Source organism: Hypomesus nipponensis, chromosome 25 (genome assembly GCF_054491055.1).
Source record: "Hypomesus nipponensis isolate SF chromosome 25, ASM5449105v1, whole genome shotgun sequence".
Classification (NCBI taxonomy): domain Eukaryota; kingdom Metazoa; phylum Chordata; class Actinopteri; order Osmeriformes; family Osmeridae; genus Hypomesus; species Hypomesus nipponensis.
Window position 1 is genome coordinate 7,034,807 of NC_140385.1, and position 27,249 is coordinate 7,062,055.

Sequence of the window (27,249 nt, forward strand, 5' to 3'; positions counted from 1 at the left end):
TGAGAGTAACAGAGCAGAAAGAGAGCACAAATAATAATCTCTCCATCCGTCTGCCGAGCGGCCAATGTATTGGGCCCCTCCCCAGTCAACTCAATTTGTTTTCCCCATGTGGAAAAGCACAGGACAGAGGGGCATTGTAGAGCCAAATGTGAATCGCTTACCAGTCAGACCAGAGGGAAGAGTAGGGCTTGACAGCATCAGCAGATTCACACGGCGCTGCTATCTCACATCATGCGCGCTCAGATGATTTTGATATTGTGCTTTTCTTCATGAAATAAACATTGAGCGGAGAGGCAAAAGCCAAGATTCAAACCGAAGCAGGATTTGGTTCTATCATCGCCTCCAAAAAAAGGTGTCCTTGCCCTAAAATCAGGGCTTCCTTGGTAGTGTTTCCCCAACTGACAACTGTGTTGTCTTTGTTATACTATAAACCATTGGACATTCTGTCTAAAAAGTATAAATACCAGAGGCAAAAGCTAGGAGGAAGACATTATATTTTGAGTTCACACTGAAGTTTATAGCAATACTGTTGTAATGTTTTAATATTCTCCTTGTCTGAATGTTTTTGTACCTCTAGCTAGCAGGTCCTAGTAGCCTTCAGGGCTTCTATTTTGTAAAGAAATGTAGGGATGTTCCTGTTTTCCTGCTGCCAGGGAACTTGGTTTATTGTTGATTGAGCGTTTTAAGGACAAAACTTCAAATAGCCTTGGAAAGAGGGAGCTTTGTTGAAATTGAGAAAACCTTGAAAATGCTGTTGTGTAGAGTGCTAATCAAGCACAGGCCGCATTTCAGGCAGATACCCAAAGACATGGCAAAGACTTGACAGGAACGGAGAGACAGCCACAGAGAGTGTTGAGAGCAGACTGTGTGCCAGAATTTATACAGCATCAGGGATGAAACACCGCCTTCTTCATAAGATGATTATGTTGTTAAATGAGATACGGCAATACTCTTGTAAGCGCTTAATCCAAGGATCTCCGGCTGCCATGCAAATGTACCAGATGTCAGTGGGGATGACACAAAGCTGGGGAATGAACAGCAGAATTCTCGTCATCCTCCCAACTCCTTCTGTTCTTTTTAAGATGTGCCGGTAGCCTGGTGCTCGTTTGACTTAATTGTACTCAATCAGTTCCGATTTTTGATAGGATCAATGACACCATACAGCTTAGGAAGAACCTCAGCCAACCTCTGGTTTCTATCAATGTGCCTCTTTCATAACTTTTGCCAAACTGAGCTTTCCCTTTCTTTTTCTTTCTGACAAACTCATGACTACCTCGGGACTGCTTCTTTAAAAAGTTCCTTCTAAACTGTTTGCAGTGCTTTTCACTTCACAGAACTCCCAGGTGTAATGTTAAGGGTGGGTAGACCGAGTCTGAGGCGATTTCCTACAGGAGAAAGAAAAGTAAAACGTCTTTCCTCACCCCTGGGACCACCGCTGACGACACCACGGCTGAGGCAGCGTGAGTGGCTGGGTAGGTCCCCATCCATACAGAATCAGATAGCGTGATAAATCCGTCTAATTTGCCATCAGTCCTACTAATTGTATTTGACTGCCTTTCCGGAGAGTATTGTAATTTCCTTCAATTGGTTTAAGTGTGTGTGATAAGGTGTACTTGAACTTAGTTACTGCAAATTGATATGCGATTTATTTTCTTCAGTGTTTACTATTAGCATGATAGTCAGTAGCAAGGTAACGAACAATGGGGGGGGGGGGGGTTTAATCAAATTAATGCGATGCATAGTGTTAAACTGCATGGTTCTCTGGTGGTTTATCGAGGTTTCATTTCTCTCCAGTTGGAGTCACTTCCCTAAGGGATGTAACTGAAGTTCTGCTATATATCTATTAAACATGGATCACTTGATTCTAAATAGAATCATATCAAACATGGGATCTGTCAAATAGAGGAGCTGTACATTTAGATCAAGCGCGTCAAATCAAAGTCATTTAGGAGTCCATTGAATGTGCATTTTTTGATTTCCCAGGAAAGCTGTCCCGCGTCTGTGTCGCGCTGATGTCGTTAACGACCCCTCTCTTTCTCTTTATTTTATTATTTGTTCCTTTTTCTTCCTGTGGTGACTCAGAGCTCACACTCATGTTTCAGTCCTCACTGGCTGACAGGTTGTCACACATAATAAGTTTTAATTCCCCATGTGGGACCGAAACGCACTTGGCTTGTAATTTTCCTCATCGTTCTTCTCCCTTTTGAAGCTCTTATATGTAAATTGGTGAAATGTCACTAAGAAGCGTGATAAACCTTGCCATGCCATTAAATGGTGTATTCCATCATACATTTCAATGACTGACTTAATTTGGGGAGATGAAACACATTATGCTTGTTTTCATCCATTGTAAAGTATGATTTCCCCACAAATGTCAGCATATGTCAGCATATTTGTACATATATCAACCAATTAGTGGAGCCATTTTATGGAAAGCATATTTATTTCCTTGATTAGCTAATGTAGTAGCAGTTTGTTGGTGTTTTATATGAATCCATAGACAGTTTAAACCTTAATCAAACAATACTATTTTAGAACAGTAATACACAGATGTGAATGGAAGTTCCTTGTCAGGTCATGGGATCCAATTCGAATCCCCATTTGTCCCAGTTGTGGGGTGGCTGAACGCTCTATGGCGGTTTTGACGGACATCCCGTCTTGAGCTCTACAGTGTTCTCCCTTCGTTCCTCCACCCGGTCCAGAATAATGAGCCTTTCAAAAATTCCACTCAGGGATGCCATCTTGAAATACATGCTCGGCAAGCCTGGATTTCTCGCCTTTCTCCCCTGGCAAAGCCCTCGTCAGGCCCTGGCTCTGCAGGCCAAGTGCGGCCGCTGTTTCTGAGGGATAAGTTGGCCTGGGGAATATTCCGGAACTGCCTGAATGTAAAATAGGTGCCCTTCTCTGTCGCACTGGCTGCCCGGCTTGTCTCTTGCGTCGGATGGCTGGTTAGGCATTCTCCACCTCATAAAGGATGCAGCTGTGGCACAAAAAAAAAAAACTTGCAAAAAATCCCCACAAAGACAAGCCCTTCTATTTATGCCGAGGAGTCTCAAGCTGTCTGCATTCCAACACAAAAGCAGCACTGGTGGGTTTGATGCTCTCCAGAAGCCTGGCGCGATGCTGGCCAGACATGTTATGTTTCATTTCAGAACATGTCAGAAGGTATCAGGAAAAACCTGGAGAAAGATAGGATGCATACCTGAAAAACTGACTGATAAAATGAAGGTCAACTCAAAGGGTGAAGGTGAGTTCATCACAGTCAGAGACATTTGTGATGACTGTGAGATTCCTGAAAGATGTATTTTGAATAGTCTTACCCAAAGTAATCGATTTATGATGGATTATTTTAATGTTGAACATTAATGAGTGCCTGCAGGCTCTCTACCCATTCCAAGCGTTTCTACCTGAAACCTGCTCACCAACACAGCATCGAAGCAGGTCCAGAGAGAGACTGTGTGCTGGAATTGGATTTGAAGCTCTCAGGCAGGTAATAAAAAGTCCTACTCCCACACACCAAGGAATGTGATTTCCCCAAGTACCCCTGGCAGACATGTTGAATTTCCCCTTCATGTAATGTATAGGTCCCCAAACTGGGTATTAGAAAGTAAAGACCAGATTAAAATGTTCTCTAATTAACATCAATATTTCAAGAAAATAAATTGCTTTTTTTAATACCTTGAACAAGGTACTTAGCATGGCCAAAAGCTCCACCCCAAACCAGATTCTCATTGGACAATGGAGGTATTGCCCCCTGGTGGTGATTGATGCTTGGACAATGGGCTCTGACCCAGTAAATCACCTATTGGTAACCAAGGTGATGAGTCACCACGTACAATAATGCTTGGTGTGATGAGGCAGGGCAAAGCGGAACACAGCCAATGAATGTGCACCGTCACTACACCGAGAACACTTACCAGCCCCCAGGAATGCATAAAAGGAGGGGGCAGAGAGGAAATGAGACAGACACGATTTACTGCCCTGATTTAAGCAGGACATGGGGGGTCATATATGGAACCATGACAAATATAGGGAATGTTGGAGAAACAGAAAGAAGGGAAGAAAAAAAACCCTGCTTTGACCAAAGTCTACACAAGGCTTCACTGTACCCAACGTGCCTATTTGCACTTCCCAATGCATCTGAATTCGCTTTTTACATGAGATCCTGCTTATCACACCTGCATTTCAAAGACTTCCTCGTCACCTTGGTGATTCATGCATGATGTAATCAACCGGAGTCAATCAGCTCCTCTAGAGAGAGAGACAAGGATCAATAGCCGGTCAGCAGGCACATAATCATGTCTTGTTTTCAGACAACAAGTTTGGCTTGATGACAGACCTTGTAATGTGTAAAACTCAAAGACCCTACACATTTCTTCTACTCTCATTTCAAACAAATGGGTCAAGGAAGAGGTGGTGGGTTCCTCATATCAGAATTGTCCCTCTCGTCCCTTATAGATGGTGAATCAAACATGGCTGGGTCACTCACATCTCACACTCAGTTTCACTCACAGCTTGACCGTGTGGACTGCGGTAGCATATTTTGATTTCCCCTTCATTGGTTCTTGGGAGGTGTCCGGTGGCAAAAGCGAGGGAAGAAGTCTGGCGATGCTTGGGGGAGCGGGGGAGCTCTATTCAGGCCACTGGAGCAGCAGGGATGGCCTTAGGCTGGAACTAAGCCTGGTTCCTGCCTCTGTCAGTTGCGATGACATTGATCTGCCTGCCCCTTGTCACAGCAGGGCTGATACAAAGCAAAGCCAGGTCTGGGCTGTAGCCGAAACATTAAAACAGAGCTAGGCTTTCATTTTGTTGTTACAAAACGACATAACGGTAATTTCTAGCGGTGAAATCTTGTATTGAGTATCAATTGAAGTTCTGTTAATACAATGTAATCAACCTGGACTACCAATGACATTGCATGGCCTTGCCCTGGAGAACAATGCAACTCTCTTGGAGAGAGAGTTGGTTGACATTGAAAAGAGAGTTCTCTGTCCTGTTTCTTTTCAAGTTCTACAGTAAGTAGCAGGGCCAGTCTCTCTCACTTAGCTAATACTCTGTGAGACATTCGCTGAGGAAACACGATTGGTTTATTTTAATGCGCTGAGATGGGGTTGAGTGACGCTAATGGGACTGGGTAAAAAATGGTGTCAATCTGGCACCATGACGGTTCACTGAACAACACATTAGTGCTTAAAGTATTTCAGGACCTTAAGTAGGCCCCTCTCTCTTGAGCCAGTAATAGTGTGCGGATGGGCCACCAGGGTGATTTGAAAATGGGCTTCAGTATTAATAAGGGGATTGGAGGGGGAGGCACACACATCCATTACACAATAGACAACCTTGGATACAGACCCAAAGATGTCTTTATTGTTCTTCGAGTTCAATGCTAATCCACTTCCTAATGTTCCCCCAGAATCCATTTCATCTCCACACTCAAAACCCCCAAACATCTCCAATCACCCGCTCAGAAAAGGGCACTTCTCCTCCGCACCATGTTGGAGGCCAGTAAGCACTAGAAGAAGCCAACGATACCAAGGGGAAATCTATAGCTATGTCACTAGCTATCTGGCCAATGAGCCCATGAAATGTGATTGAGTTAAACAATGGTAAAGTTCTGAAGCTAACTACAGCCAGTGGTGGTGGTGTTGGTGAAGCCCGAGGGCGACATACAAATCTGCGAGAAAACAGTTTACACTGTGAAAACAAGCTATTCGCTATTACTGTAGCTCAGACCACCGATGGGAAGAGAGAGAGAGAGAGAGAGAGAGAAAAAGAGAAAAAGAGAGAGAAGGAGTAAACCGCACTCGCTTTGAAAACATGTAATAACCTAGAGGTGGCAGAGGTCAAGTGCTTCCACTCTATCTACAGTCGAGACAATTTGATACCAAAGACAGATCGACAGAGAGTAATTTTACCACTTGACATTATTGCAAAATAAGCGGTCTCGCTTCTCCACCTGCGACAAGTCATCTTTCAGGGTTCCAATTCACCCGCAGGGCATATCTGACAAATACTCATCGGTCAAGGGAGAGTGAGAAGATTCCCTGTCATTTTTATGATCGTTAAAGATACATTTGTACATTGTTCTCGGCTGGAACCATGAATTTAACAAACGCCATATGATACCGTCCTCTCTCTTCTAGTTGGTGTATAGTGGATTAAAAGAGGTCCTGCAAGTTACTGGATAAACATTTCATTCAAATGTAATATAATGTAAATATAGAGTACATCCTGGGGAAAGAGAAGAGCCATGGGGGAAAAACATGACATGTTTTTGGAAACCATTATCTACTTCCTGGCTCTCCAGATCTATAGGTGTCCTTCCAGGGGCACACAGAGCAACCTCTTGACCTCACCGAGACTCAAGCTTCTATGTACACAGAAAATCTGCACATAAAGTTCTGACCGCTTTGTTAGTGAGCTTTATTTAAAAGGATTTACTGTATATCAATAAACTGTTGGTTTATGTAAGACTAGCTCTTATTTCACAGTCCCTTCATCCAGAACAAATGAAATGGCTACACGTCCTTCACACGTAATGTCTGTCTCACCAGTGTCACCCGACTTGGTATCATATCAGCTGTGACTCGAAAGTTGACTCTGCAAACACTTAGCATGTGAATGTCCCTTACAGTGGTACATTTGCCAACATTACAACGCACAACACACGTCCACTGAAGTGAAATCGTTCACATACTGTACATCACTAGACTCCACAAAATGGAGGGGTTTTGCTGAATTCTTATGTGACCCTCTGCTGAAGCCTCTTGGAGCTCGAGGTTAATAACCCACTGTTCTGCAATAAACCTCAAAGTGAGTTGGTAAAGATGCTTTGACCTCAGAGTCTGAGTGTGTTATTGTTTAGTTTTTTTATCCTCGACCCCTTTCCATTTGCTTCTCAATCTGTTGTTGTTTTGGTTAGTTCAGCCCTCGGTGCTCCTCAGTCTGACGCCCCCTCCCTGCAGCATCTGGGGTGCAGAGCTGGACCGGGAATTTATCAGTGGCGCCCCTTCTGGGGACGGACGACCTTGTGACTGTGATTGTCCTACTCCTCCTGATCCTCCAGCATCCAGAGGAGTAGAGTTGGTCTGGTTCCCCTCGCAGACACGTGCACGCACATTTGTAGTGTGTTGTCGTTTTCTGATTCCAATGGGCTTTGATTGGGCCCGTTTGCCCTCGGAGATACACTTCAGCAGAATGAGCCATATGTGAGGCCTTTTAATAAGGACAGCGGAGAAGCGTCTGGTTAAATCGTTGGAACATTTATTGAAACCCACTAATTGGTTTATTAATGTACAGTGAAATAGGTTTTCTGTCTTCCTTTTAACTTGAACTGTGGACATATCCACCTTTTTTGGGGGGGGGGTCAAGCGACTGGCAAGTCAGGTTAAAAGCTTAATTGGACTAAACCAACAAGAATCCTCTAAGATGAACATTAAGTAGGAAGCAAAAGGATTTTGAATAGCTGTTCTTCTAAATGATGCATTCATTATCCTTACTCTCCTTACTACCTCACTATCCTTATTCAAGCTGAGGCCATAATACAGAATTTGAGGACTGTGGACAATGGGTATGAATGACTTGCATATGGTTTGCATATTGTTTGCTTGCTTATAAAATGGTGGCTCAGTTATCTCAGTCATGAATTGTTTTTCTTTTCCTTTTATAGGTTGTCTTGTCTTTCACCAGTCCTACAATTGTGTGTTCACAAAATTGTGTGAGTCACCAAAAAAAAATGAAATCTGACAAATTCCATAACGTTCCAGACTAACAAACACACATTGTACTGTAGCTTTTTCAGCTTTTCAGGTCAGCTTTTCCTTTTTCATACAATAGAGACAATTGCAGGACTTCCAGGTCTGGAGAGAGTTTAATGTGTATCCTCGTCTGGGGCCGGCACACACGCTTGTCCCCATTCATTGGCGTTATGTCCAGTCCATTCTCCAGTGACGAGGGCGGATGGACATAAAAGCCCAGAACAGAGAGGTGCCCCCAGGCTACACTCTTCATCTAGCGGGGCTTTCCAAAGCTTGTGATGACCAGATCAACTCAAGCTGCCCCCTCCCCCTCCGACCGAGGCTTGGAGGCCACTGCCCCAACATAACGCTAATGAGCCTAAACGATGCCCGTTCATACAGACACTCAGACAAAACGCTTCAGACATGCAGCCTGGGCGAACGTGGGAAGTAGCCGACCTCCAAATCCCTCAGAGGAGTGCAGTGTATTAAAACTCACTGACGGACATGCAGCTAATCCTCGGTGGCATAAATGACCTTGGCGAGGGCGGGTAGGAGATCGGAGGGCCCGCCGGGCACATCTTGAATAATAAGGGTTCAAGTGGTTTCATGTTGATGCTAAATATCTACACGAGGCCCTGCAAATCGGAAATACGGCGTTTGATTTGCTGAATTGATCTTCAAAGGAGTGTAAAATATAATGAATTTGCAAATGGAACTTATGTCTCACTTAAAAATAAAAGCCTATCTGCTATTACCTAAGATTGCACAGAAATTAAAAAGATGATAGTCCTATTTTGGAAAAGAAATCAACTAGAAGTACCAGCTAAGGGTTATTTAGTGCTATCATTGTCTAATGCCTACTTTTGGGACACTGCCTACAAGTCTGGCACAAAACTCCCACTGCCAAGCACTGTAGCTACCTCTGGACACAGCTGTATCACCTTTCCCACCCTGTGTTCACTCGCAAGAAAGTGGAGTAAAACAGTGCAGCACAAAGAAAAGGAGGAGGGATGGTTTTCATACCTCGAGTCTCCTGTGGCCGAACTGAAGAGCACAGCTTAATTGTGAGGTGTCAGAACGGAGAGACAAAGAGAGGAAGTGAGAGCAAGAGGGAGACCGAACGAGAGACAGGTGATATACCTCACTGAGGTGAGCGACAAGGACGATGTGAAACCCTGGCGGACCATAATCCCCCACCATCAACCACATCCTCCTTCCCACCGACAGTTCCCCGTGAGCAAGGACAGGATTTTTTTTGTCTCAAGAAAAGTGCCCTGATGTAGACGACGAGGGGGAGTGAGGGGGCCTAGTCTGGCAGTAGACATACCTGAGGGACAAAGCTGAGCCTTACATGGAGACAGATTACAATGTTCTACTTTGTCTGAGGGACTGACAATAGAAATGCTCCACAGTACCAAGAGGTCCATCTGAAAAACGGAGTACCAAAAAGTCTTAAAAAGGGAGACTGCGTTCGACAAAGAAAGATGCTCTGTGTGGAACAGGAGAGAGAAACTTAGAAGCGTGAACCGATGGGATAAAGGAGGATAGGTGGGGATAAGGAATGTAGGGGATGGATAACAAGAGCCTGAAGGACGAAGAGATTGATACTTGGATAGGGAGGAGGAAGAATGGGTGGGACAATTAGAGATGGAAGAGAGGAAAAGAGAAATTGAGAAAAGGGAGGAAGTCAGTGAAAGTCAAACCAGTCTGTGTATTATGAATAATGAATATGCGTGCCGTGTTGTGACCAATAGGTTCTGTCTGGGATTCTTTGGTTCGGTGTGTAGAGGGTGTAATTTGAGTGGGATAGGCTATCAAACAAGCGCACTCCATCACCTGGCCAATACCAATAGCAGAAAAGACGTGGGCTAAGAATGCCTTCCATTTTCTCCAGTCACACACAGATTGTGGTGTTCCCCAATAAAGAATGATGGGTTCTGATCTGACAACTACATGGCATGCTTCAGAGTTCTTTGCTAACATTTCATTTCAGACACTGATGGTTCTAAACCAACAGCACAGAGGATGTGAGAGATCTTTGGTTCAAACTTTTGCTTTGGTTTGACTTTAAAGTATGATCCTTCCCCTTGAGAGAGACAATAGTATTACACCAACTTCTCACATTTATTTTGAAAGTATCATATGCCTTTACATCTATATTTTCTGTGATTTAAAAACACTGTAAATTTATGGGATGACATACAGTAGAAGGTGAAAATTGGCTGTGAAAACTTAAATTAATATCTATGATGGTATGGTATTCCTTGATTAATTTTAGGGATGAATTTCTTTGTCAACCTCCATTAGCACATTGACACCTAATAATCATGCCACAAGATATTCTTTCCCTAACTCTGTGTCAGCTTGCCTGCCTCTGTGTAGTCTGTTTAGGAATGTTTTCCTCTGTACATGTCTGTTATTTGCTTTTTCCTATCTGTTCTCTCTTTGTGTGGTGAACATATGCAAATTGCCCCATGATAGCAACAACAAAAAAGACAGACAAGTTGCTTTTCGGAAATAACAAAACTGCCAAGATTCTGTCGTTTTATCTTCAGAGTTGCTTTATTCTTTGAGATGCACTGCAATCCCCTACAGGTGACATCTTCCTATGTATACCAAATTGCAGCTGACAACTACCTCCTTCATTTACAAGCAATGTTTATTCCTACCATTGTGCACAACAACAACGTCTAGCAATTCCTAACAAAAAAAACTACAAATACTTGCGAACAAAAAAAGTTGTGTGTTGCCTTCAGGCCTTTTCCATTGGTGTACTCAGCAAACAATACTGCTTCGTAGCTCTTCTATCGTTCCTTATCTTATTTGAGCAGTAGATTTAGGTATTTCTGCACACTCTCGGCCCAAAAATATAAATCAATGTGGAACAAGATGGCAATCTGTGAATATTGTTGCAAAGGAGAGTAATGAAACCGCCCACCATTGTGAATGACCTGAAGATGCTAACTGATAGAGACCCCCTATAGTCATGGAGACACTCTTACCCTGTTTGAGGATCTCTTCTTCTCTGTCTCTCACACATACATACACACACGAACACACGCAGGCCTCAATGATGTGTTCCAGGCTGGCCAATGCGAGATAAGACTGTGTAGGCGATGAGATGGGTTCCTTTGTCTGTTTGCTTCCATTATAAAGCTTCTCTATTTCAGACTTGTTTGGGTTTGTTTCATAGGAGCTGTGGAATTCTAATTCATTCTCAGGGAGGGATAGTGTTGTGTGCCAGCTTGTATTCCCCATGGTAATTCACAGTTAAGTGTGAAGATGCGCTACAACCTTTCTTTGGAATTAATTAGCATGTTTACCATTGTTATTTTCTATTTCTGAGGACCTTAGAATGATCAAAGAACAAAGCTTGTTAGAAGAATGGGACATTCAGCATATATTAGGCTAACAAGAACTGAGATTTCCCCTACATCTGTTGGCAATGTCAGTTTCCCCCCTTAATCTATCAAATATGAATCGTCAGCTTTTTCTAACGTTTTACATGATTGTGTTTACAACCTATTTTTGAGAAGTGTTTGCTGTGTAAATGGGTGAATCATTATGCCTTGATTGACATGCTAAATCACATCATTTATCTCTGATTGGAGTTCTCAACTTGTTGGATTCTGTAGTAAAATTACACACATGGAGAAGCAGTCACCATCAGCTTGAGTCTGTACTTAATCTTTCCTTTTCCCTCCTTTCTCACCTCAGTCATTGCCAATAAATAGTGCACCTTACAATATGGTAAGATATGGACACAACTGCAAGGACCCTAACAATCATGGAAAGAAAGAGGCTGGTTTCTTTCAGATGTTCTTGTGATGTTCACACACTCCACTCTCAGAAATACAAATCATGATGCCATATTGTGCAGTGTGAGAATACGGGCAAGGTTTTCTGTTTGATATGTCTCTACTAAGTGATTGATTAGGAGGCCAGAGAATGCAATGTACGGAGAAAGGCAACACAGACATGTTGGGGATGAAAAACAAGTGTTGTTGAAACCAGATGGTCATGAGTGCCACAGTACTTGTTGTGTTTGTTGTGTTAGTGCTTTCAGTTAGAAAGTCGAAGTCGTACCCTTATAGTGTTTTTACTATGTTGAATAGCACTTTCATGTTATGAAACTGGGTTCATATTGCTAGTTCCCCTTGGAGAAAGACATGTTTGTTCGCATGTTTACGTAATCAACTACCGGAGAAAATCCCCTTCCCACAAGAAGTAATGGGTGCCTGTTTACCTGTGAGAACATTGTGACTATGTATCAAAAGGTTGAAGGCTGTTGTACTGTATAATGCCTGCATTTTGACTTGGATGTAAAGAATAAAATACCATAACTGGGTCTCTGACGTCGTACTGATTTAATTTGCAACCGAACTGTTACACATGCAGTCACAAGGCCTTAGTTATCAAAATATAATTCCTACTTTAACAGTCTCTCACCTGAAAGCGTAAAGGTTCATTATGAGTCAGCTTCCCTGCACTTCTCTACAAACACATGCTGGGATTTAATCACTTAGTGACCTGGAAAAGCTTCTGTTTTGGGAAGTACATGTGCCTGTGTTGGTACAGAGAGAGGAGAGAAAGAGCGAGGGAGTGGAAGAGAGGGGGAAGAGAATGAAAGAGAGAGAGCGACAATGTGGTTGGTGAGAGAGAAAGAACCACTCACGAGTGATTAAGATGGAGTCTGAGTCATGGCAGCTGTCTAAGGAGGAAAATGGAGAGAGAGGGAGCAGAGAGAGAGAGAAAGAGAGAGAGGGAGGATGCCGAGAGAGGGAGAGAGCCCCGGTGTTCGGCGCTCGGCACTTTCCCTGACGACAGCACTACAGTGTGGGGGCCATCAACTCGTAAATCACTTCCACCTCCGTTTCAGTCCCATTTACATTTCAGGGAAACCCTAAAGCTCCAGGCCAGAGAGGTGCTTTTAGTTAACTGTCTCAGGATATATCAATTACTGTACAGCAGCATGCAGCTACTCTAGAGAAGGGGGGAGATGAATGTAAAATGATGCAAGGGCAGAAAGTATCCCACTTTTGGCCTTGCCTAACAATAAGTCTTTTCAAATCCACATTATCAGATTTTCTCGTTGATTGATGACATTGTGGTATGGGGAGTAATTGCTTATGAGCGTTTGAGTATTCATTAGCCTGATGACTGGAGGGGAATGGAATCAGTGTTAATTACAGATAGAGAGCTAGATAAGGGTGCTTCGGCACCAAGTTCCTGGAGTACTAGCAAGTGTGCTTGGAAGTACACTTGCTCACACCTTTGCGGAGAGAGACGATTATCCTAAGTGACCACTGATTCATTTTTCCTCTTGACCATGTTTTGTCTTGATCGGATTGTCCGAGAACACAAAATGACAGATGGCCATAGCACATCAGATGTTAACATTGTGCTTGGCCCGTGACGAAAAAAACTAAAAACTAAAAACGTGGGCTATGACCGCTTGCCTCCCACTCCTGTCCTTCGAAACCCTCTGAGCTGGTGCTAATACTGTACAGTAGCCCAGTGCCTGAGGGTACATGTAGAATGCATTGAGTCCTTACCCCAGTGGGCTTTGGAGTTCATCCGAAACCATAAAACTCCCTCACACACACGCGAGTGCATACGCACCACACACACGCGCGCGAGCACATTCTCGCATACAGAAGCAAACTATCACCCATGCCGGCTGACAAATCATCAGTCTGCTTCCCCCCCCCCCTCCCTCCCTCCCTGAAATCCCCCAAAATATGAGTTGAGAGGTATTGTATGAAGACTAATGAACAGTTTATTCTTATCTTTGATTTCTCAATGTCTTCAATTCACATTTGCTGGCCCAAATGGCTTCCAAAATGATTTTGTTTCTGAGTCACAGGAGGTATTGTGTATACAGTGTTCTGATGCATTCTACCTCTGAGTTGAGAAGTGAAGGTCACTGTGTTCCAATACTGTGACCAAAGATCATTACGAAACGCATTGAATTGAGTTTTTTTGCACTGTTGTTGCTATTTCAAGGCTATTTTGCCTTCTTCATACAAACATGAGTCAAGGCTGAGACCAAACTACATGTGAAAAAATAACACTGATATTGCAAAGGTTAGCTATTGCATTGTAGTTACAACATGTGCATTGTGCATAACGGTATTTGGATTATTTCACAGTGCAGGTAAGTGAGAGCACAGCAATACATAATTCAAAGCTTGAACTCGAAAACCACATCCCCAGTCTTGGAGTGTGTGTGGGGGGTGGGGGATGGTGGCAGGGGTGCATGTGAGCATCTTCAAAGAATGAGTCCTTAAACAGACTAATATATATTTACTGAAAGGTTGTAATGCTGAGTGTTTAATGACAATAAGATAAACAGAGCTTCAGCAGATACTTTGCCTTGAGGTCATTTGTGTGAAAAAGGCCAAACTGTGTGGGTTTGAAAGAGCACACATCTCTGTCATCATCTAAACCAAAATGAATGTCTAGTCTTTGGCTTATAAGGTTCCATTAAGGGAGAGGAGCGACTGTATGATTCTCGGTATGAATATCTGTGCACACATGAAAGCATATATCAGCCTAAATATGTGTTGATTTGAAGTTATTTAAAGCAAATGATGCCATGGAAACCACATACATTCACATCAGAGCAGTCCCTGCTCATTTTCGAAAGAAAAAAAAGCAATTAGTATAATTTGCATCTTTGTTCAAGTTCACATGCTTCCCTCTCACAAACTACCACTACCAATTCATGAATTTAATCAGTGCATATTTTAACTAGATAATGCAATGCTTTGGATTAGGATATTTAGCAGAAACAGACACAAATATGTCAACCTTGACAAATATACTCGTATGGCTTTCAGGAAGGGCCCTGAAAACCATTAGACATTGTCAGTCTTCTACTTCCTCCCCTAAAGGTTTCTGAAAAACAATCCCACAAGCTTATCAGGCTCTGTCTGTCTCTACAGCTCCTGCTGACGGTGACACGATTGTTACTTTTGTCACATATGAATGTCAGCGTCTGTTTTTCTCCGCTGCTGCCTTCGTCTTGTTTTGCCCCGCTTCGTTCACTCTGTGTCCAGGCTCGCTTCGGAATCGGTGGCACAGCCTTTGGCCGGTTTGTTACTCAAAGTCCCCCAGGACACTATGGTAACTCAGAGACAAATGGGAGGAGGCCAAGGCTGTAGCTAACTAATACCCCCCCAAACCACTTCCCTATCCATATTCCTCCCCTATCTCTCTCTATTCTCTCATTCTTTCTCGTCTTGCCTCCCCTTTCTGCTCATTTAAAAGAAAATTCTTAAAATCTCTTGTCTGTGTCATACATAAATAACCACTACCCCCCACCCCTGCTACCGCACAGATGTATCCCCCCATTAATGTGGTTTGTGCTGCTAAATTATTTAGCTGGGAAGAAGAGTGAAATGTGTAGGGTTATAAAACGACCTAAGGAACCCAGACAGAACTGAATAAGATAATGGCAATGTTGCGGGAGCTTTCCAACAGGGGGATAGCAACCTTTATGAACAGGAAGATGTTCTCAGAAAGCTTTCAGACACTTAGTATATTACTGAGTGTCTGTAAAGGTTGTCTTTGTGCCATTTGTGTGTTGTGCTCAGTTTGTCCAGCACACCTCATTCAGAAACAAACCTGCCAAAGTGCAAATTAGCATTGGGTTTATGATCCCAATGTCCCTTGGAGAGGTGTGAAAATAGAAGAGATGCTTTGAGGTTTTGGTTTGAAATCATAGCAGTGTCTTACCCTACACAACCTACAGAAGATCAAGGAGAGGGCAAAGGGTCAAAAGTTGTCCACATCAGTCCAAACATAGATGCCACTTAAAGAAATTGCAGGTGCCAGCAGTAGTATTTCTGGCAACAGGATTGCATCAATTATCTACATCGATACAGCTGTTGAGGTACATACTGAGTTATCTTTGTTCAAAGTGGCAATATAGACACATACACCTTAGTTGTAATGACATTGTACAAAACGTTGTCCAGAGGACTCAGGGGAGATAAGAACCTCACTGTGGGCGACAGTCAGATCAACCCACCAACCCTCACAGATATCTAGTCTACTGCACTATTTGTTAACATATTTTTCACAAAGACTGAGGTAATAGTGTGAGAAAAACCAAACCCAATTTGTGCTATCAAGGGTACTGAAAATGGCCCGGATGCATGGGGGATTTGAGGATGAATGAACGATAAAATCACCACAGACAAGTTTTGCTGCTTTGCACAATTTTGTCCAAAGTTTCCAATTGCTTTGAATAGTGCCTCGCGTGCTGTTTTTAAAAACAGACTTAATGCAGTTACTAATTTATCACAAATTAATGATTCGGGGATATCAACATTCTGTTCTGTTATCAGGTTGATTAACAAAGCTTGTAGGACAGCTGACAGCCAGCGTTTTACAACTGCCAGCCCCATCGCCATGACGAGTCTCATTGGCGTAGGCAGTGAACCCACCTCCAGCAGCATACCACATCTTAATTGCCCGGAAAATTATCATCTGCATTGAAAGTACAAAAAGAGACTCTGACGCTATTGGTTCAGAAGCTCGTTCAAGTCCCCGCCCCCACCCACATAGTCCTGGGACTCAGCCTCACACCCCCAAATAGAAAGTGCAGAGCTCGGGGAAAACGACCAGTAATTGGACAAACTTTGGGCCAAATATACCGGGGGCTATCCCACGGGGAACTTTACCTCAGGCTACATAAAACACTGACACAATTACCAGGAACAGCTTCCCACTTTTTTAATGTGCAATGTGTGTCTTTTTAATAATAAAGAGGTTTTGTCCCATGACACGTATCTGCTCCTAAAGCCTCTCTTTAACCAGGTGGAGGTAGTTTTCTGTAAAACTCATCAACAAGCTGATTATATGGAAATGTCCCAAGCCACCAGGCTACTTCGGAAGTTATACCATGGCAATGACATCACATCTGTAAACTTTGCTGCAGCTACTCTGTATCTATTACCAATCCTTCAGCAGTTTGCATCACAAGTTGTGTATCATTTGATTGGGCAAGACATCCTGGGAACAAGAAGTACTTAATGTGATTACGTTTGACAGGTGAATCAGACAGGGCTGTGTGTTGCCATCTACCTCTGAGTCATCCTGTGCTTCCTCAGAAGCCTGGCTGCTCTGCTTCCTTATGTTAGAATTAGTAAAGAAACTCAAACTGATCTACCAGCCATGGCAAATTAACAGTGAAGACATCAATAACCTAAACGCTTATTTGGGTTGATGTGAAATTAACCTTAATAGTCAGACGTCAAGCAATTGGTTCAGGATAAAGCTGCTGTATTGTATTAGGGCAAGGCAAATTGTGACATTGGCAAGGCAATCATTTTTAACAGTAGGGGAGTTTTTAGCTCCAGTTGGAGGCCACCAATGGCCTATTGAGGCCAGCACATTCCAATTTATTTACAATTAAAGAGAGGGGCCGTAAATTAATTAAAATGCCTTTGCTCAAAGCTAAAAGCTTGTCCGTAATAGTTCAACTGCAAGCATTGCAGGTCTGGTCAAGATCAAACTGTGATCCATGACGTTTGTTTCGGCTTACCCTCAATTGAAGTATCAGAGAAGTCAAACTTGGAGAAAAAGGATGAATCGCTTGCGTGACTGTGTGAAGGATAACGTGAGAGAAAAAAAAAAGAAGCAAACGTTTCAAACATAGCAACAGCTCAGTAGCAATTCTACTTGCAAAGTTCTCAAAGTGTTGCTTTTGTTCTGGGAAGGGCAGGGGTGTGTGTGGGTGGGGGTAAGGGGGGGGGGGGTGTTGGGGTGGGGGGCACCTGCGCCCGATCATTCATCAGAGTTGGAACGGAGGAATGAGCTGGTTCATTGAGGGATTGTTGTGGCTCGCCCGGCCTGCCTAACGAAGAAGGAGTAGGAATCCAAACAAACCTCACTCAGCGTTTTACTCACTTTCCCCGTCAAGGCAAATAGTCTTCAGATCCCCCGGCTACCCTTGATGAACTCATTTCATATGAACTTGATTTACTCGATGAATGGTGCGTGTACACCGACGGCCTCATTGATGGATTCCCCATAGCCGACAATCAATGGCATCCCCTTCACCATTTTGTTTAATTTAATGTCTGGCGGGGAGGACGTGATTCATGAAAGCATGTAATACAATGCTGTTGGTGCTTGTCAGGCCAACTGCACAGGGGGGGTAAACATGAGTGGGTGTAGGTCTTGGTTAGCAGAAGGCAGTGGAGGGGGGGGTGAACACCACACTGTTGCTTAACCTCAAAGACTCAGAGAACTCTTCATTTTGTAGGTCTCTCTAACCAATCATCGGCGACAAACAATCCTCTGGAGGACAGACGGGGAGAGCTGACTGCGGCTTCACTCGATAGCTCTGGTGGCAAATTGCCTTTTAATGTTTTGCACAATGGCCCAAAACAAAGCAGATAGTTGTCCGTAATCCACGGTTGGCCATTTAAGTGAGTTTGATACATGACTCACAAAGGACCCCACGTGTCATTGTCACTGTGGAAGGGGAGGGGGGGGGGGAGGGAGCAAGCTATATTGAGAATGAAAAACAGAGAAAATGTTGGGAGAAGATATGTAGAGAGGTAGAGAGAGAGAGAGAGAGAGACAGAGAGAGAGAGAGAGAGAGAGAGGGAGAGAGGAAGAGAGGGAGAGAGAGGGAAGGGGGGGTCAGATGGCTAAGTGGTTAGGGAGTCGGGCTATTAATCAGATCAGAAGGTTGTTGGTTCGATTTCCAGCTGTGTAAAATGACGTTGTGTCCATGGGCAAGGCACTTCACCCTACTTGCCTCGGGGGAATGTCCCTGTACTTACTGTAAGTCGCTCTGGATAAGAGCGTCTGCTAAATGACTAAATGTAAATGAGATAGAAAAAGGGGTTAGAGGAGGTATAGAGAGCAGGAAGGAGAGATATGTCAATGTTGTTTGTGATGAGGGGTTCTGAAAAGCCCATGCTGAATGGAGCAGGGAGAACAACAGGACCCCAGTGACAGACTGGGCAGTAACATCAGTAATACACATTGTATTTTGGTGAAAGGAGAACATATTGCAGAAATAGTTAGTTGTATTTTGACGTTTATCATCACAATAAATCCTTCATCAGGCAGAAATAGGAATGATGGAGAGCAACTGAATCCTTAATTTGATAAGTGAGCAATGTTGACATTTCAAGCAGTGCACAGGATTTGCCTGGAGGGAATATTTGCACTCTGTTACAGTTTCAGGGATCCAGCCCAATTGTAGACCTCTGCTGAACAAGTCAACCTATTGCCTTCAGCTCTTATTTTCACATCTGCCTTCTGCATGAGACAAGCAGAAGAAACCACAGGAAACTACGAAAATAGGACCACATCGGAATAATATTAATTAAACCCTGAACTAATTGTGTGTTACTTTTGCTGTCAACCAATTATGTTTTACATTCTTTGGGGAAAAGCGATCGTCTGCTCAGTGTGAAATTCCAGCTGTCATTGTATTTAAATAAGCATGTATTAAATTAACATACAAGTCCACTGGAGCATACCTCAATGTTTGTTTTTTACACACAGACAGTGGTGATGGTGCGTATCTGCCTACTGAAACTCAGTCAGCCATTAGGCTTGTCTTCTGATTAGGGATAGCAAACACACAGTCATAGCTATAGTAGTCTTAATTTTGTCAGTATTTCGGTCATTGAACGATAGGCCCGTGAGTTTCCAGAGCTCCGTATCGCGCATGGTGGCATAATCGGGAAATAAATATTGATGCGAGTTTGCGTTATGCTTTTGCCACCACTGTCTGTTTGTCTCATGCATCAGACCGCTGGCTTTGACAACACAACACAGATCATCCATCATCTAGATATACCCCCCAGTACTAATATCAAGCCGACAGACCAATGCCATAACTCCACTAGGGACAAATGTATTTTGGGAAGTGGAGGGTAGGGTGGGTGGAGGTGTGGGTGTTTTTGTGTGTGTGTCTGTTCATCCTCACACTCAAACTTGCATCAGCCATGCCAGGGGCTGGATATTTTTTGCTGGTTCAGCACGAAAACACTGCCAATTGATTTATATATGATATTCGATAGAAGAGACCCATCTCCCCGCAGTCTCTGCCAGACTGCCTTCCATCCTGCCTCCCTGCCTTGCCTGACTCACCTACCTGCTGTCTGGCTTTCCCTTGTGTGCCCTGTCACACATAATGAACCCTGGTTTGGGAGGGAAAAGATACAGAATAGAGTCAGAGACTGTAATAAACAACACAGCCATGAAGTCCCTCTTGGTGGTATACACCTTAATGGAAACAGTCCATATTTTAGCATAATGCCCGACCGCTGTCCGCATAATGTATCATCCCACGTGTTCAACACAGAGAGAGAGACAGGGAGAGAGAGAGAGAGAGAGAGAGAGAGAGAGAGAGAGAGAGAGAGAGAGAGAGAGAGAGAGAGAGAGAGAGAAAGAGAGAGATGGACAGAAAGAAAGAGAGAAATAGAGAGAGAGAGAGAGAGAGAGAGAGATGGAGAGATGGACAGAAATAGAGAGAGAGAAATAGAGAGAGAGAGAGAGAGAGAGAGAGAGAGAGAGATGGAGAGAGAGATGGAGAGATGGACAGAAATAAAGAGAGAGAAATAGAGAGAGAGAGAGAGAGAGAGATGGAGAGAGAGAGAGAGAGAGAGAGAGAGAGAGAGAGAGAGAGAGAGAGAGAGAAAGAGTTGTGTGACTGATGTATTCACAGTGCATCACACACTGCAGTGGCGGTCTCTCTGGGCCAGCGAGGACACACATGCAGGTAATGTCACAAATGTGTCCCGGCTAATGATTACCTACAGGGAGAGGTTTTATGAGGCGCAGTGTATTTCTGTGGAAGAGAGACACTGCTGAATTTCGTCTCTATCTAGCCAACGAAAGCAACCTGTGATGTCTTTATTGCTTACTTTTTCCCGTTCATATAAAGCATTGTCCAAACACCATGTTTTGGTACAGCCAAGTGTTTTGATTATCCGACATTTTTTTTTTTTCATGTGTAACCACTTCAGTTGGTATAAGCTATCAACCTAAGTCACAAGGTGTGCAAACAGATAGAGGAATCCTACATCAGCTTAGTGTTACTTGAGTGTTACTACCAATAAGAACACTTCTCAATTTGATGCTCCGAGGACTATGAAATGAGGACTTGTTTCTGATTTGAATGCCTCAGGGCTCAACGCGGAAAAAGGGAGGTTGAGTGTCGTCGTCCCCCCCCCGCAACCTTCTCTTTAGTGAGCAAGATCCAAATGTGAGGAGAAAAGCCTCATTTAACGTTCTTGTCACAAGGAGATAGAGAGGAATGTAAAAACTGGAGTAATTATGCCAAGCACGTGATTAGTATGTCATTTGGGTGACAAGGGCTAATTATGGCTGTTTCTCCCCGTCATGCCCACTGCTAGGAAAGTCTGTGACGGTTGGCGAAGGACTCGTCTCCCAGCCCAAGACCCTGTTGTGACCCGTTGAATGAAGATCGGAGGCAATGGAGCACTTAATAATTTGTGTCACTTTAGTCGCATTAAGTTTCAGCACCCTTAGAAACGTTATCTCACTTACTGATCTCCTGACCACCCTTTGTCAGACATGGAATCTGCAGATACAGCGTGTCACAGTCTGTGACAAAGTCACTTTGTTTGTCCTGACCAAGTGCGCAGCAAGTTTTACTTTTTAAAATATTTCAAACTCACTGCAAATGAAAGTGTGTTGTTTAAGTGTCACGAGGGGTCCTAGTGGAGGACAAAACTGAAAGTATCAGGAAAATAGTCAGGAAATTGTAATTTGTGTGATACTTCCATGACAATGTATACAAGAATGTTAATGCATACAACCTTTTTAACTGCTTTCAAAAACATTTTTGCATTAGTTGACACAGCTTTTGAAAGCGATGGTATTGTTTGAGTTTCTATGAAGTCTTCCTCTCACAATTCTGCTCTCTTTCTTCTAGACAGTTTGAAAAGCTTTGATCCATGTTCATTGTATTTGAACCCTTCTGTATAACATCCGTACAAATCATTTTGCTTATTTGTCAAGTTTGTTGAGTGCTTTCTATTAGCCATATCAGAAATGGTTTCATGAAAGCTACATGGTTTAAACATCTATCTTTTTCTCAACATTAAATGTACATTTTTAATTGATAAATATGACATTAATCACACTGACTTTATAACTCAGGATAACATTGTTTATAGCTTAATTAGTTTTACATTTTATATATAGAGCATATTCTTTCGTCAAACTGTTTGTAATAATTTTTCATAATTCAATCTTCCATTGAATTAGCCACTGTGGTGCGACATTTAAATTAAATAAAACAAATGATCATGGGGGATATCAAGTAACTGAACTACTGAATGTCGTGCTCAGCTTCGGTGGATAAAATGAAAAAGTTGATGTTTTGAATAATTACACCAACATGGTCGGTATCATCAAAAATCACAAGTGGGAAAGGGAGCAACAGTATCACAACATCACCTCTTTGATAAACACGATAATTAACAAAATGTTCTCCCAAGTGTCATGTTGACCTATATAACAAATCAAACAATCCAAAATGAGTCTTTAATTGCCACACATGAAATAGCGTCAAGATAACCTAGGGGAATGAGCAAATGGACATTGACACAGAAAAGCGTTTAACCCGTACGGATGATGACTTATAACTTGATTGATAATGAATTTTAGCTAGACTGATGGATTTATTATGTAAAACATATCCATGCTCACTTGTAAAGCAACCAGCAGTCTATCTATCAACGTAGCTACAGGCATCACTACAGCTTAATTGTTTCTTTCAAATACTTATTTGAAAGAGTGAAGCATTGATCGAGCAACGTTATGAACCGTTATTCGCAACAACAACATGACATGTAATCCCACACCAAGTAGCTCGCGGCTTCAGCTTTCGGCAGCGAACACAAAACAGGAAGTGTATGTTCCTCCAAGAAAGCGAGCTCCTGAGTGCATGGCGTCCCTGGAGACTCGCGCTTGTGGCGATGTGAGACGCAGACGATCGTAGAGCTGTCCTCTGGGAACTCAGGTCTGGCAGCCAGGGGAACCATCCCTGGGTTCTCCAAGCTCTTACTGAGGGAAACGAGTTAGGTCCAGATATGGAGAGGGAAAACCCAGTTTCTGTTTTGGGTCATTTGGATTTTGAGCAATTCGCAACCCTGGTGAGAATAGCCACATGGCAGCTATTTGGTTTGTTTGTTTTGCCAAGGGATCAATTATGTTCAGGATCATATTCGAACTTTTCCATCGAATGAAGTGATACGTCACATCAACTGGACTACATCCATAAGAAAGTAAAAACAGCAGAGCTCTGGTTGCTCTCCGACAGTATGCGTGTCTTTGGTCAGCTCTGCGGTTAAAATATGTTAGCGCCAACCATTTTTTCAACAATATTGAAATTTTCGCATTACAAACTGGCGGATGTGTGAGCAAGAGGGTCAAAGTCCAAGCAGAGTTCTGTGGATTGATCCAAGAGAGTCAAACTCTCAGGAGTGGAACTGTTGGGCTCAAACTGGCTGTGTTTGTTCTGGATGAGGATGATGGTTTTCAGGCTCTGGCATAAATGCTTGTCTCAGCTGCTCTGAGTCCCTGGCAGGCTCTCTGTGCTCTCCCAGTCAGACACGGTGCAGGGATGCGGCCCCACCGCTCCGCAACTGGCCACTTCTTACGGTTGGTGGTGCAGTGAAGAGCTCAAGATTAGCTTCAACGGCAACTTTGGTATGCGTCTTTGAAGTTTTGTGGTCGCGGTTCTTTGGTTGGGTAGGGAGAGCTGGGTTGTCAGCTGTCTGAGCGCCTCTTGCTTGGCTGTCATTTCCTGGGCCTGTCGGGGCTGAGCCTGGAGCAAGAACATCAGTGGGTTGTCTATTTTCTCTTGCTCTGAATTGTGTCCATCCGGTAGGGTTTCCCAGTGCCCGCATTCTCCACCAACTGTGACAACCACAGACAGACCTAGGGGCAGACACACATGTAAAGAAAAAGAATCAGAAAAGGGCTTTTATGCCCTTGTCAGGTGTTTTAATTAACAAAAGGGAAACAAAGGGAAAATTCAATCCACAACAAATCCGTAAGTATTCGTCCTTTGAAGCTTCCCTTTCGGTGAGCCATACTCCAACCTGATTGGCTGCTTGTGCCTGTTCCAGGAAACAGGAAGCAGAACTTGTTCAATTAAATATTCTAAGTGTGCCAGAGACAGGCTCTCGCTAAACTATGCCATCCACAACCTGGCTATGAGACGGTTTGTGTTGCTTTCTCTGGTGCTGTCCAGTCGGCAGATACTTACAATCTCTGGGGCTGTCACAACAGCCAGGTGTATATAGTCCCATTGGCTATCCACCCCAGGTGCAAATAGCAATGCTGGCTACTGACACCTGGGTGCATATAGCATCTGGCTAAAAGTAATTGATAAAATAATTGACAGTAGTGGGCGGATCAGTTTCCAATGGACTATAAGTTGAGCTGTTTAGTATGCAAACCTTTACAGATAAGCATGTTAATGTACTGAGCTTGAGATATAGATAGGCCCATCTTCATTTCTGCCAAGATCAGTCAATCAATTTGCCCCAAGCCTTTCTGTTACATCAGTACAAGCCCCTGGAGCTATCCAGGGCACAGATGCAGGCAATCCAATAGATTGAATCCTAACAGTGTGAAAACTGGAAAATAGGGGTCATCTCAGTTGACCCTTAGCAGACTGTTTATGTGATACAATAAATTATGATTTATTAAAACGGCTTGCCTCGCACGGCAAAGAGACTATGTTTTGGGAAGCCCTTGTAGTAAGTGTTCGGGATATTTCAACTGATTTACCTCTAATAATTTTTCCTCTCTGGACTGGCCAGTTTCATGGAACCATAAATGTAAAATATGAAGCAAATTAATGTCTTAATTGAATTGAAACCTTGACCCACCTTTCAGACACCATTGGGAATATGTGGGTGGGATGGGGTAGGGCGATATCAAATGAAGCCAGTAGTTCTTTGGAACGAGTCATAATAATTCTGCCCCCACTCATAAAGCGCTGTCATTTCCGAGCGTGAAGATACGGTTTTGATTGAGTTTCTGACACCTAAAACACTTCGAGAGACAGATACAAAAATGTCTTCTTGTATACGAAGGGATTAGTTTTCAACATCAAGGCATAGTCTTACTTAATATTAACATCCACTAAGATTTTAAAATGTATTTTACTTACTTTCATGTGCATGGTAATTATTTTTCTTAATCAACTGCCACATAAAGCAAGTCTACTAACACATAGTTGTTTATAAGAGAATTGCGGAAAGAATAATAACTGGATCAATTTAGTAATATGCAGAACAACAGGAGGCATGAGACTTAGACAGCTTCTTTAAATCAATTGCATTTTGTCCAACATCAAACCATGTCTATAATTTAAATGTGTTTTGTTTTTAATGTCTTCAGTTAATGAATTGTCATTCTTTCTGAATGTTTTGGTTGGCATCCAGAGCCCTTGTGCTTCATGGGTAGTGATGAGTAGCTTATTCTGCGAGAAGACAACATAGAGCCTGCAGCTATCCTCTATGCAAACAAACAGTTGACATGGCCGCTCTGCAAGGTCCCACTGGGGAATCCCCTTCAACAGGCACAGCAGGGGCAGACAATGTCACTCTTCTACCTGGGACTCTGAAATACGTTCAGGCAGATATGCCAAAGTCTTCCCCCTAAAAAACTACTTTGCCGAAGGCCTGTCAGGGGGTAACAACAGGAGACATTGAGTAAAAAAAGGAAGATTGAGAGAGCTCTGGTTTATTTGTTTAGTAAAGCACCCTTCAGGAATGGGGAGGAAAGAGAGATAATTCTAAATGACGCGTGGCTACAAGGTGCTGTCTGTCTGTCATCGATAAAGTTGGGACCTCAGACATTTATATGTGAGGTGCCAGTGTTTCTTTAAATCAGGATAAATGTCTGATCAGGATTGCCTATTTGGAATCACATGAAAACAAATCAGGCGCGCCTGGTCGTGTGTCAAGGTAATTTCGTTTGGATCTTTGCTGCTAATTAGGTGATTTCCATACCGAAGATGCTCTAATCCTGCTTTTCTGTCGATGCAAATCAGATATCCGTGGATAGGAATTTTGCATTTCTCTCCTCCAGTCCTGATGGACATGGGCTGTCTTACGGGCCGTGCCAAACCTGAGCAGGAGAAGGCTGTGGGTGTAAAGATGCTGGGTAGGGTTGTGTATGAGTGAGCGGGAAACAATGCAGAGACATCTCAGCACATTGCAGTGAAACATTCACAGACCCGTCCTTCAAAGTTTAAAGTTGAAGTTGGCAATCACTGAAAACGAACATATGAATACTGACAGTTGACTAAGAATAGTCGGTAAAAAATGTATTTCTAATAAAAAAAAGTTATTCCCTAAAAGCAATCCTTTCCAGTGTAGGTCTAGGCTTTGTTAAATTGTCAATATTAGTTGTTTATTTTCAATTAAAACCATGACCCTGTCTAGACTGAGCTACGGTAGCACAATTTCCACAGTATGAAAGCATGTTTACAAAGGATGGAAAAGAAACATATCAACAAATCATATTTGACATTATTCTGGCAATGAGATCCCTGTGTGAGATCACAACAACTGTGAAAACTGATTTGTTTTCTTTTCTCTCAGGATTAAACTCAGAACTGTACACTTTCAAGTTGCATCCAATACCACTTCTCATTGAAACAGTTCAATCACAATAATTCACAATGCGCTCAGAGAAAACTGAGTATGTCAATATTATGGCGTTCCTTTTGTGTCATACTGACATTGGAAATTGTAATTATTGTCTCGTCTCAGTTTCTTTTGACAACAAATACAGTAACCAATGGGATTGTCTGACACAAAGTGTAGAGCACTGAACCTCACCATTTCAACGGATTTTACGTGCAATACTATCAATGTTTGCTCTGCATCATGTTGATGGATAATTTGGATGAATATGTCACATATAGGCTACAGATGTGTACCACACAGAGAGAACAGTATTTAATGCAGCTACGGACATAATAATAACATTGAATTGTTCACACCATCTGATTTATTGTGCTATACTTATTTGCACACAAGAGGCAGGAGTGAAGCTGTGAAACCAAATAGCCATGTTTGCTATTCCATGGGTTAGGATAGAAATAATTGGAGTCCTCACACCCACAGATTTAAGGTGAATAATTATTCAGAAACATCACAGATAAGGCGGCAGCTGCAAACTATAATTGGAAGCTGAAGCAAATGGAAACACAACATTATCGTGAATCATAAAATAATTTGCTGACGTTATTATAAGTAAGGTGAGTGTGACAAAAGTTCCAGGAAAATGCTAACCTCAAGGAAGCCTTTTTCAACAGCACTTGACAGCTTGCAATTTTGTTATAGTCATTTTCCGTCGTTGGTAGAAGCTAAATTTGCTTTTTATAGAAATCTACAATTCATCCGAGATCCTCTCAGTTTACCTTATAATGAAGTAGTTTAAAGCTAAGCAGCAAAAGTTTTCCAATGTGTCTTTTTTT